Below are 11,186 nucleotides of genomic sequence, written 5' to 3' on the forward strand. Positions count from 1 at the left end.
ACACTGAGTGTACAGAACATTAGGAAAAACCTTCCTGGAATTGAGTTGCATCCCCTTTTGCCTTCAGAACAGTCTCAATTTGTCCGGGCATAGACTCTACAAGGTGTCGAAAATGTTCCATAGGGATGCTGACCCATGTTGACTCCAATGCTTCCCATAGTTGTGTTAAGTTGGCTGGATGGGTGCTGGACCTTTCTTGATACACACGGGGAAACAGCTGAGCGTGAAATACTCAGCAGCGTTGCAGTTCTTGACACACTCAAACTGTTGAGCCTGGCACCTACTTTCATACCCTGTTCAAAGGCACTTAAATCTTTTGTCTTGACCAATCTTCCTCTGAATGGCATACACAATCCATGTCTCAATTGTCTCAAGGCAAAAAAAATCTTATTTTCACCTGTCTCCTACCCTTCATCTACACTTGAGCCTTGGTTTCTCAAATGACTGCCTCGCCTGGTTCACCAACTACTTCTCAGACAGAGTAGTTGTCCTGTCTGATCTAATTCTCCTGTCTTATCTGGTTCCTGTGTGATCTTTGGTATGCTCCCTCTAATTCTTCCATCTCTCTCTCGCCTCCCGGAGGACCTGAGCCCTAGGAGCATGCCTCAGGACTACCTGGCCTGACAACTCCTGGCTGTCCCTGTCCTCAATCCACCTGGTCTTGCTGCTGATCCAGTTTCTGCTGTTATGTCTGTGTAGCGTGGTACGTTCTGCGTTGGGTACTTTTGAATTAAGACACTGTCACAACTGGAGGTCTGCTGGTTGAATTATTTTTAATTTTCCCTGCACACGAAGAGACAACACACAATATGTTAGCCCTTGGAGCAGTCATAGCTCTCAGGTACCTGCGCAAGCACATGGACACTCACTCAAACACTGTCCCAAGTACTCATAAGTTACAATAGATACCCTAGTTAGCGAGCTTGGTGAAACTTGTTAACATCAATCTTTATATTGTCCACATTGTAACAAACTTATGGTTGCATAATAGCACATTGTGTAACATTACCACGGTTTTATATTGAACAATTTGGGAGCCAAGGACAACATACCTTGCTATGCCGAAGGTCAGGCAAAAGAGAACAATAAGGGGGTATGGAAATACAGAACCCGCGATGGGCCAAACCAAAATATACAACACTTTTACAATCACATGTATGTACAATATTGATATGAAAAAGTGTTTGTACACTAAAGAATAACATTAGCTATGCAGCTGTAATAAAAAAAACACACTAAATTATTATTATTAACATCCCCTCTTGACCTGGCCTATTTGAATTGGTCCTTGTGTGCAACTTGGTGCATAATCTAGGGGAACAACATCACACTGCTACATCTGCAGCTACGGAACCCTGACCTGTTCACTGGTCGTGCTACCTTGTTTTGAGCCTCTCTCTCCCCCTCTCTCACGCTTTCTCACACTTTCTCTCTCTCTACCACACGTGCTATGTCGACTTCTAAATGCTTGGCTATGAAAAGCCAACTGACATTTACTCCTGAGATGCAGACATGTTGCACCCTCTAGAACCAATGTGATTATTATTATTATTATCATCTATGAATGTTTGAACATCTTGAAGAACAATCTGGCCTTAATGGCCATGTACTCTTATAATCTCCACCCGGTACAGGCAGAAAAGGACTGGCCACCCCTCATAGCCTGGTTGCTCTCTAGGTTTCTTCCTAGGTTCCTGCCTTTCTAGGGAGTTTTTCCTTGCCACCGTGCTTCTACATCTGTATTGCTTGCTCTTTGGGGTTTTAGGCTGGGTTTCTGTATAAGCACTTTGTGAAAACTGCTGATGTAGAAATGGCTTTATACATACATTTGTTAGATAATATTATTTATCTTATATAAAGTAGTAATTCCCTTTAGTTTAGGTTTTTCCCTGATGCCGTTATAATTTAATAATTTAATTTCAGCATAATGAACTATGTTAAGGTGCAAAAATGTTTTCTTTTTCATACCACACGCATAGCTTTTTAATGCAGACTTTTATTTTGAAGGCAAAACCGGAAAACCATAAGTCTTAATGCTGCTACATGGATGAATGTTGCTGCCATGACGCTAATATCACAGATATATGAGACAGATATTGCACTGGATGTATAAATGTGAGACATCCGGTTGAAGTTTCCTTTCCCTGCCAAATATGGTAGTGAGAGGAAGCCCAGTGTCCGGCAGTGGGAGAAGACTGAGCTAGATGGATTTTGGCCGAGATTCTGTTATTATTCTCATAAATAAAACATTTGATCTCCATACAGTTTTCTTTTTCCAAAACTAGAATCTATATCAAACAGAGTGCACTAAGTTTGGTAGACTTGACTTATCTAATTGCTTATAGAGATTACTTTGTTTAGGACGAGTGCACGAGACAATTTTCCTAATGAACGTCATGCATATGGTCTTCATCCTCTTCTTGGCTGTACCTAGCTTGTCCCAAGTAGATATCTAGCTGGTTAGTTAATTCACACACACACAAAAAAAACGAAAACAAAACGTACTAGGCTTAAATAGATAGAAATCGATTTTCCCACTACTAGTACTCCCTCTGTCAATCAACTTTTTTTCACAATAAGAAACATTTGTCATCAATAAATACTTTGTTTATTGTAAAATGGAAAGGGAGAAAAATCCCTTTTCCAGTTTCCAACAGATGTTGAAAGGTATGTAATACGTAATGAGAAGATGCAATTGGAGTAATTATTGCATGGTGAGACACACATCGTTGGCTGTGTAATCAGTAGTGGGCTGTATCCATGACAACCCATAGAATCAATCACCAAAGCAATGATCACTGTTGGATAAAACATGCTAGCTACCAGTAATGAAACAAATCTAGAGCTGGTTTTAACACAACTAGCATGAGGCAGCATGGCTAGCTAACATTAGTTTACCATTGTGCCCAGCCATATTACATCCAAGGCCATCCCAGGGTATGCTGCACAATCAATATAAGCTATTTGTGACACTGGATCATTGCAAAGTAATTTATCGAGCTGTTGAACACCATTAAGTACCTCTTAAATGATGGTAGATGTCTGTAAAACATTGTATAGGCAAGTACTTATGTTCTGTTGCCCTATGATCAGATAAAGTAAGAATATCACAAAATAGAGTCTACTATAATCATATGCATCTTCAGAAAATAGACAAAACTCAAAAGGTTGTACATTTATTAATTGCCTGTTAACATGGTGAAAAATATAGAACATATCAAAACCATGAAAGTAGAGCATTTGATCACATTGTGCATGTATCCCCTCAATAGGATAATGGAACTAAAAAGAAAGATATACACCTTGTGTAGCATAAGAGCAGAGCTCCAACACATCTATCAGGTTTCAAAGGGCAGCAACTGAACATGTTTCATAGGATAAAGTGTGGGTCTTTATTCTGATGTTTCATAGGACTGGATAAAGTGTATTTTTTATTTTTTATTTATCGATTTTCCGAAAAATACAATATACTTGCAGTGAAACCGCTTAACAACTACATCATACCAGTCATCCAACAGATTCCCATTCAGAGCGACACACAGAAGCATCCAGGGTCAATGCCCTGCTCAAGGGCACGTTGACAAATCTACCACCTGGCCAAAAAAACGTGAACCCGAACCCTACAAGATCCCTTCCCCACAGTTCTCCAATAGCTGTCCCACAACCATTTGAGACCCCTCCCACAGTCCCCCCCCCCCCCCCCCCCGGAAGAAAAATAAAAAATACAATTCCATTCCCACCCCCAAGAACCCCCCAATGCACCAACAACCAAGAGCCAAGTTGGAGACTTTTATCTCCCTCACCAACTTCAAACATCTGCTATCTGAGCAGCTAAACGATCGCTGCAGCTGTACATAGTCTATAAATAGCCCATCCAATTTTACCTACCTCATCCCCATACTGTTTATATTTATTTACTTTTCTGCTTTTTTGCACACCAATATCTCTACCTGTACATGACCATCTGAACATTTATCACTCCAGTGTTAATCTTCAAAATTTTAATTATTCGCCTACCTCCTCATGCCTTTTGCACACAATGTATATAGACTCTCTTTTTTTCTACTGTGTTATTGACTTGTTAATTGTTTACTCCATGTTTAACTCTGTGTTGTCTGTTCACACTGCTATGCTTTATCTTGGCCAGGTCGCAGTTGCAAATGAGAACTTGTTCTCAACTAGCCTGGTTAAATAAAGGTGTTCTCAACTAGCCTACCTGGTTAAATAAAGGTGTTCTCAACTAGCCTACCTGGTTAAATAAAGGTGTTCTCAACTAGCCTACCTGGTTAAATGAAGGTGAAATAAAAAGAAGAAAAAAAAGAGAATGAACTAAAGAGAAAAAAGGAAAAGACAGAAGAAAACAGTAAACAACAACAATGCAACAAATAATAATAATAATCAATTTAAAACAAAGAACATCAAGGACAACTGGAATCATGACAGTAATGCCTACTGTATATATTTGTGTGCATATCTGGCACTATTACATATATGTGTGTGTTCTTGTATGTGTTGATTTGAATGAGAGTGTGTGTATATGCATGTGTACAAACACCTGCACGGCATCGGCCTCAGGCAAACCAGCTTCAGTTGTAAAAACACTGCCACTCAGTGTCATTCAAACTGACTTTTTATTATGTTTTATTTTGACCTTTTAAAAATCTTTTTGACCATCATTTGACCATCTCCCACACAGCAACTCCACTTCCACTTGTCTCCAATTCCACATCCCAACCCTCAGTTTCCCTCAGCCCATCCCATCTATCTATGCTGGCCACCCGCTTCAGGTTTCTACGCAACACATATCTTTCAACTATGCTGTGATGTTTAACAAACTATTTCAGTCTATCTAATCGAAAATAATCCACAGATTGCGAGGTGAAGATAAATACTTTTACTAAGAGTATTAGTATTTTAGTATTTGACTGACCTGGTCTCTCCAGATCTCCTAAAAGTACTACTTCTAGGGTCAATTTTAGATCAATGCTATTCATTTTCAGCCATTCCTGAACCTGAACCTGAGACCAGAAACAGGCTACCTAAGGGCAATACCAAAATAAATGGTCTATTGATTCTGTATCCTCACAACAAAATCTGGAGAGCTTAGATGACTTTATGCCTGAAATATTCAACATTTTGTTGGTGGCAAGAATGCTATGTAATAATTTTAGTCCAGAGAGTACAGAAAAGGTATCTAGATCTTCAATGAGACATTGCAGGGATCTAGCTTGTGGACTTAACCCTAATATAAAACTTGAGTCATCGGTATACATGGACACCTTTGTTTTTAAGCCTTGGATTTCTAATCCTCTAATGTTGTTATTGGATCTGATTTTAGTTGCTAGCATTTCGATGGCCATAACGAATAGATATGGTGACCTCGGACACCCTTGTTTAACTCCTCTTGACAATTCAAAACTGTCTGAGATTTAGCCGTTATTGACTATTTTACACCTCGGGTTGCTATACATAATTTTTACCCCTTTTTATAAGAGAATTACCGAAATTGAAAAAAATCAAATGCCTTTAAATACCTATAAATACCATTCCTGGCTTCGTATATGTTTCATGATGTTGTATTATTTCTAGTAGTTGTCGTATATTGTCTCCAATGTACAAAACCTGTCTGATCAGGATGACCAATACCTGGTAAAACCTTTTTAATCCGGAGTGCTATGCATTTCACTAGAATTTTTTAAACCTTAAATTAACTAGGCAAGTCAGTTAAAAACTTATTTGGGGTTGGGGGCAGTATTGGGTAGCTTGGATGAAAAACGTGCCCAAATTAAGCTGCCTGCTACCTAGCTGGAAAAGCTAGAATATGCATATAATTAGTACATTTGGATAGAAAACACTCTGAAGTTTCTAAAACTGTTTGAATGATGTCTGTGAGTAAAACAGAACTCATATGGCAGGCAAAACCTGAGAAAAAATCCAACCAGGAAGTGGGAAATCTGAGGTTTGTAGTTTTTCAACTCAGGTTTCAACCCATTGAAGATACAGTGGGATATTAGTTATGTTTCACTTCCCAAGGCTTCCACTAGATGTCAACAGTATTTAGAACCTGTTTTGAGGATTCTACTCTAAAGGAGGGGCTCATAAGGGCTCTTTGAATGAGTGGTCTGGCAGAGTGCCACAGCCTCAGTCTGGCGCCCTCACGTGAAAGGTAGCTACGTTCCGCTTCATTTGTACAGACAAAGGAATTGTCCGGTTGGAACATTAAAGAAGTTTTATGTTCAAAACATCCTAAAGATTGATTCCATACTTAGTTTGGCATGTTTCTACGGGCTGTAACGGACATTTTTTTACTTTTCGTCCGACGTTCGGCGCGACCTGAACGCGTTTTTGGATTTGTTTACCAAACACCCTAACAAAAGAAGATATTTGGACATAACTGATGGACATTATCGAACAAATCAAACATTTATGGTGGAACTGGGATTCCTGGGAGTGCATTCTGATGAAGATCATCAAAGGTAAGTGAATATTTAAAATGCTATTTCTGAGTAATGTTGACTACCCAATATGGCGGGTATCTTTTTGTCTGCTTTGTTGTCTTAAGGCTGTACCTAGATTATTGCATAGGTTTGCTTTCTCCGTAAAGTTTTTTCGAAATCTGACACAGCGGTTGCATTAAGGAGAAGTTTATCTAAAGTTCCATAGTCGTATCTTTATCAATGTTTATTATGAGTATTTTTGTAATTTGATGTGGCTCTCTGCACAATCACCACTTGTTTTAGAACTACTGAACGTAACGCGCCAATATAAACTCAGATTTTTTATATAAATATGAACTTTATCAAACAAAACATACATGTATTGTGTAACATTAAGTCCTATGAGTGTCATCTGATGAAGATCATCAAAGGTTAGTGATTAATTTAATCTCTATTTGTGCTTTTTGTGAGTCCTCTCTTTGGCTGGAGAAATGACAGTTTTTTTCTGTGGCTTGGTGGTGACCTAAAATAATCGTTTGTGGTGCTTTGCTGTAAATCCTTTTTGAAATCAGACACTGTGGCTGGATTAACAGGAATTGTATGTTTAAAATGGTGTAAAATATTTGTATGCTTGAGGAATTTTTATTATGAGATTTTGTTGTTTTGAATTTGGCGCCCTGCACTTTCACTGGTTGTCCTAGACAGGTTAAGAAAAAATTCTTCATATCAATGACTGCCTAGGAACAGTGGGTTAACTGCCTTGTTCAGGGGCAGAACAACAGAAGTTTTCCTCGTCAGCTCAGGTATTTGATCTTACAACCTTTTGGTTACAAGTCTAACACTTTAACCACTAGGCTACCCTGCCGCTACCCTGCTGAATCACAACATTGAAGTGTAAGGGACCTCCAGTTTTTTTTAAATAGACTGGGTCTTTATACTGTATTTTCCATCTGAGTCTTGTTTTAATAATAGAGAAATCAGACCTTCCTGTTGAGTACCTGACAGACTACCATCTCTATAGGATTAGTTTAAACAATCTAACAATGAAGCTTTTAGTATAGCAAAACATACTTGATATACCTCTACCGGTATGTCATCAAGCCCTGGGTTTTTTTCAGACTGAAAGGATTTAATCACCTCAACAAGTTCTTCTTCTGTAATTTGGCCTTCGCACTGATCTTTCTGTACATTTGTTAGTTTTCCATTGTTTAATTATTTGGAAATAATTCCTTACCATAATCTAAAATAATTAGCTTCCTCTTTTAAAATATCATTCGGAGAATCATAGATGACTCCGTCTTCAGTAACGAGTTTCTGCAAATTATTTTTGTTAGCGTTCCTGTATTGGCGATTCAGGAAGAATTTTGTGCATTTTTCTCCATATTCCATCCAGTTTGCTTTATTTTTGTAATAGATTACATTAGATCGTTCTTGAAAAAGTTCCTTAAGTTCTTTTTGTTTTTCCTCTAACTTATTTTGTATCTCTGTAGTATTGTTTTTATTGCTATCTACCTGTACTATTAGTTCATGGATTTCCCTTGTTACTCTTGTCTCTTTAGCCAGAAACTGCTTTTTTAAAATGTATTATTGATGAATATTGAATTGAATGACCCCTGAAGGTACATTTAAAGGTATCCCAAACAATAAGAGGATTTGCTGAACCTATATTATACTGGAAGAATTCAGTTATAAATGATTTTGTCTCAGTTAGAAATAAGTTGTCCTCCAGTAAACTTTGATTACATTTCCAATATCCCCATCCACGTGGAAATTCCATAAGACGTATGTGAAGGCCAATTAGATGATGATCCAATCGCATTCTGTCTCCTATTAAAACTTGTTTAACCTTTGATGCAAGAGAGAAAGAAACAAGAAAGTAGTCAAGACGACTAGCTTGATTAAGTCTTCTCCATGTATATCTCACTAGGTCAGGGTTTTTTAGTCTCCAAATATCCACTATTTCTAATGTGTCCATAAAATGTGTGATTTCCTTAAGTGGTGATGATAGTTTGTAGAGTGATTACCTTTATGGTCCATTGAGGTACTTAACACTGTGTTATAGTCTCCTACCATAATGATTAGATCATCTGTTGCCTGTAAGTTCAATAAATGTCACAACTTCCGCCAAAGTCGGTCCCTCTCCTTGTTCGGGCAGCGGTCGACGTCACCGGCCTTCTAGCCATCGCCAATACACTTTTAATTTCACATTTGTTTTGTCTTTGTTTTACAAACCTGGTTTCAATCCCCAAATTACTTGTTCATTATTTAACCTTCTGTTCCCCCATGTTTTTTTGGGAGTGATTGTTTGTATGTATACGGTTCGTTATTGTGGACTAGTTTATTGTGTTGTATATATTTGATAGTCTTGAGTAAAGTACGTTCATTACTCATATCTGCAGTCCTGCACCTGACTCCTCCACACCAGCTACACACAGGCCGATTACAGAATCACTCACCCACGAATGGATTCAGCAGGAGCAGACACCCACTCTCTGGTGATAGTGAAGCGCGTCCAGCAGCACGCAACCATGTTTCAATGCCTGGGCAATGCCATGGATCGCGTGCTGCAGACGATGGATTGTTGGGAGAGAGGAGGAGGATTTCCAGCGCCTCACCCAGCCCCACTATCGCCAACCCCACTGTCCACCCCTCCTTCACCCAGTTCCAGCGGGATTTGGCTCGCGCTCCCTAGGGAGTATGATGGGACGGCTGCTGGATGCCAGGGGTTTCTATTCCAGTTTGGAACTATACCTGGCGACTGTCCACCCGGCTCCTCCTGTCCGCTCTCGTCTCCTACCTCTCAGGCAAAGCCAGTTACGCAGAGTTCACCCGTCGATTTTGGGCAGTTTTTGACCACCCGCCTGAGGGTCGAGCGGCGTGTGAACATCTGTTCCACCTGAGGCAGGGGACGAGGAGCGTGCAGGATTTCGCATTGGACTGCCGGACCCTGGCTGTCAGCGCGGGAGGGAACGACAGGGCACTGATCGATCACTACCGGTGCAGTCTGCGCGAGTACGTCCATCGGGAGTTGGCTTGCCGAGATACCTGGTGGACCTGTCCATCCGGCTGGACAACCTGCTGACTACCTGCTGTTCTCTGACGTCCTGATTGGGGCCTGTCAGTTCCATCCCCAGCACCTCCGCTCCGACGCCCATGGAGCTGGGAGGTGCTGCGCTTGCTATGACCAGATGAGGGGCCATTCCCTGCACCATCTGTGGCCGCAGAGGGCACACTGCTGGTCGGCAGCAGAGGGCACATCACCCCAGGTGAGTCGGCACCAGGCTCACCCAGAGCCCCCTGTTGCTCACACGTATGTGTTTATTACATGTCCTGAGTTTTCCCCGCATTCCCAGCACAAGGCGCTCGTAGATTCAGGTGCTGCTGGGAATTTTATTGATCGTTCTTTTGCCCATAGTTTAGGGATCTCCTTGTTCCTGTGGATATCTGTGGATACCTGTGGCGTCCCTGTGCACGCCCTAGATAGTCGATCACAAGGGTCAGGGCTGATTAAGGAGGCCACCGCTCCACTAGACATGGTTACGCAAGGAGATAATCAGTCTCTTTCTTATTGATTCTCCTGTGTTCCCCATGGTGCTGGGCCTACCCTGGTTGGCCTGTCATGACCCCAATATTTCGTGGCAACAGAGGACTCTCAACGGGTGGGCACGAAAGTGCTCAGGGAGGTGTGTGGGGGTTTCCATCGGTGCGACTATTGTGGAAAGATCAGGTCTCCACCGTGCGCATCCCCTCAGAATATGCTGATTTGGCTCTCGCCTTCTGTAAGAAGAAGGCGACTCAATTGCCACCCCATCGACGGGGGGATTGTGCGATAAATCTCCTGGTAGACACAGCACTTCCCAGGAGTCACATGTATCCTCTGTCACAGGAGGAGACAGTAGCTATGGAAACATATGTCTCCGAATCCCTGGGGCAGGGATACATCCGGCCCTCCATTTCACCTGCCTCCTCAAGTTTCTTTTTTGTGAAGAAGAAGGATGGAGGTCTGCGCCCGTGTATTGACTATCGGGGTATCAATCAGGTCACTGTGAGGTACAGATACCCGCAGATACCTGCTGCCTCTCATCGCCAGTGCGAGTCAAGGCACTATGAATACCTCGTCATGCCGTACGGGTTGATGAATGCTCCATCAGTCTTCCAGGCCTTTGTTGAAGAGATTTTCCGGGACCTGCACAGGCAGGGTGTAGTGGTGTATATCGACGATATTCTGATATACTCCGCTACATGCGCCGAGCATGTGTCCCTGGTGCGCAGGGCGCTTGGTAGACTGTTGGAGCATGACCTGCACGTCAAGGATGAGAAATGCCTGTTCTTTCAACAGTCTGTCTCCTTCCTAGGGTACCGCATTTCCACTTCAGGGGTGGAGATGGAGAGTGGCCGCATTTCAGCCGTGCGTAATTGGCTGATTCCCACCACGGTTAAGGAAGTGTAGCGGTTTCTAGAGTTTGCCAACTACTACCGGAGGTTTATCCTGGGTTTTGGTCAGGTAGCGGCTCCCATTACCTCACTGCTGAAGGGGGGACCGGTGCGACTGCAGTGTTCGGCTGAGGCGGACAGGGCTTTTGGTAACCTGAAGGCTCTGTTTACCTGGGCTCCCGTGCTGGCTCATCCGGATCCCTCTTTGGCGTTCATAGTGGAGGTGGACGAGTCCGAAGCTGGGATAGGAGCCGCGCTCTCTCAGCACTTGGGCACGCCACCAAAGCTATGCCCCTGTGCTTTCTTTTCGAAGAG

The sequence above is a fragment of the Oncorhynchus kisutch genome, linkage group LG7 (assembly GCF_002021735.2).
Source record: "Oncorhynchus kisutch isolate 150728-3 linkage group LG7, Okis_V2, whole genome shotgun sequence".
Classification (NCBI taxonomy): domain Eukaryota; kingdom Metazoa; phylum Chordata; class Actinopteri; order Salmoniformes; family Salmonidae; genus Oncorhynchus; species Oncorhynchus kisutch.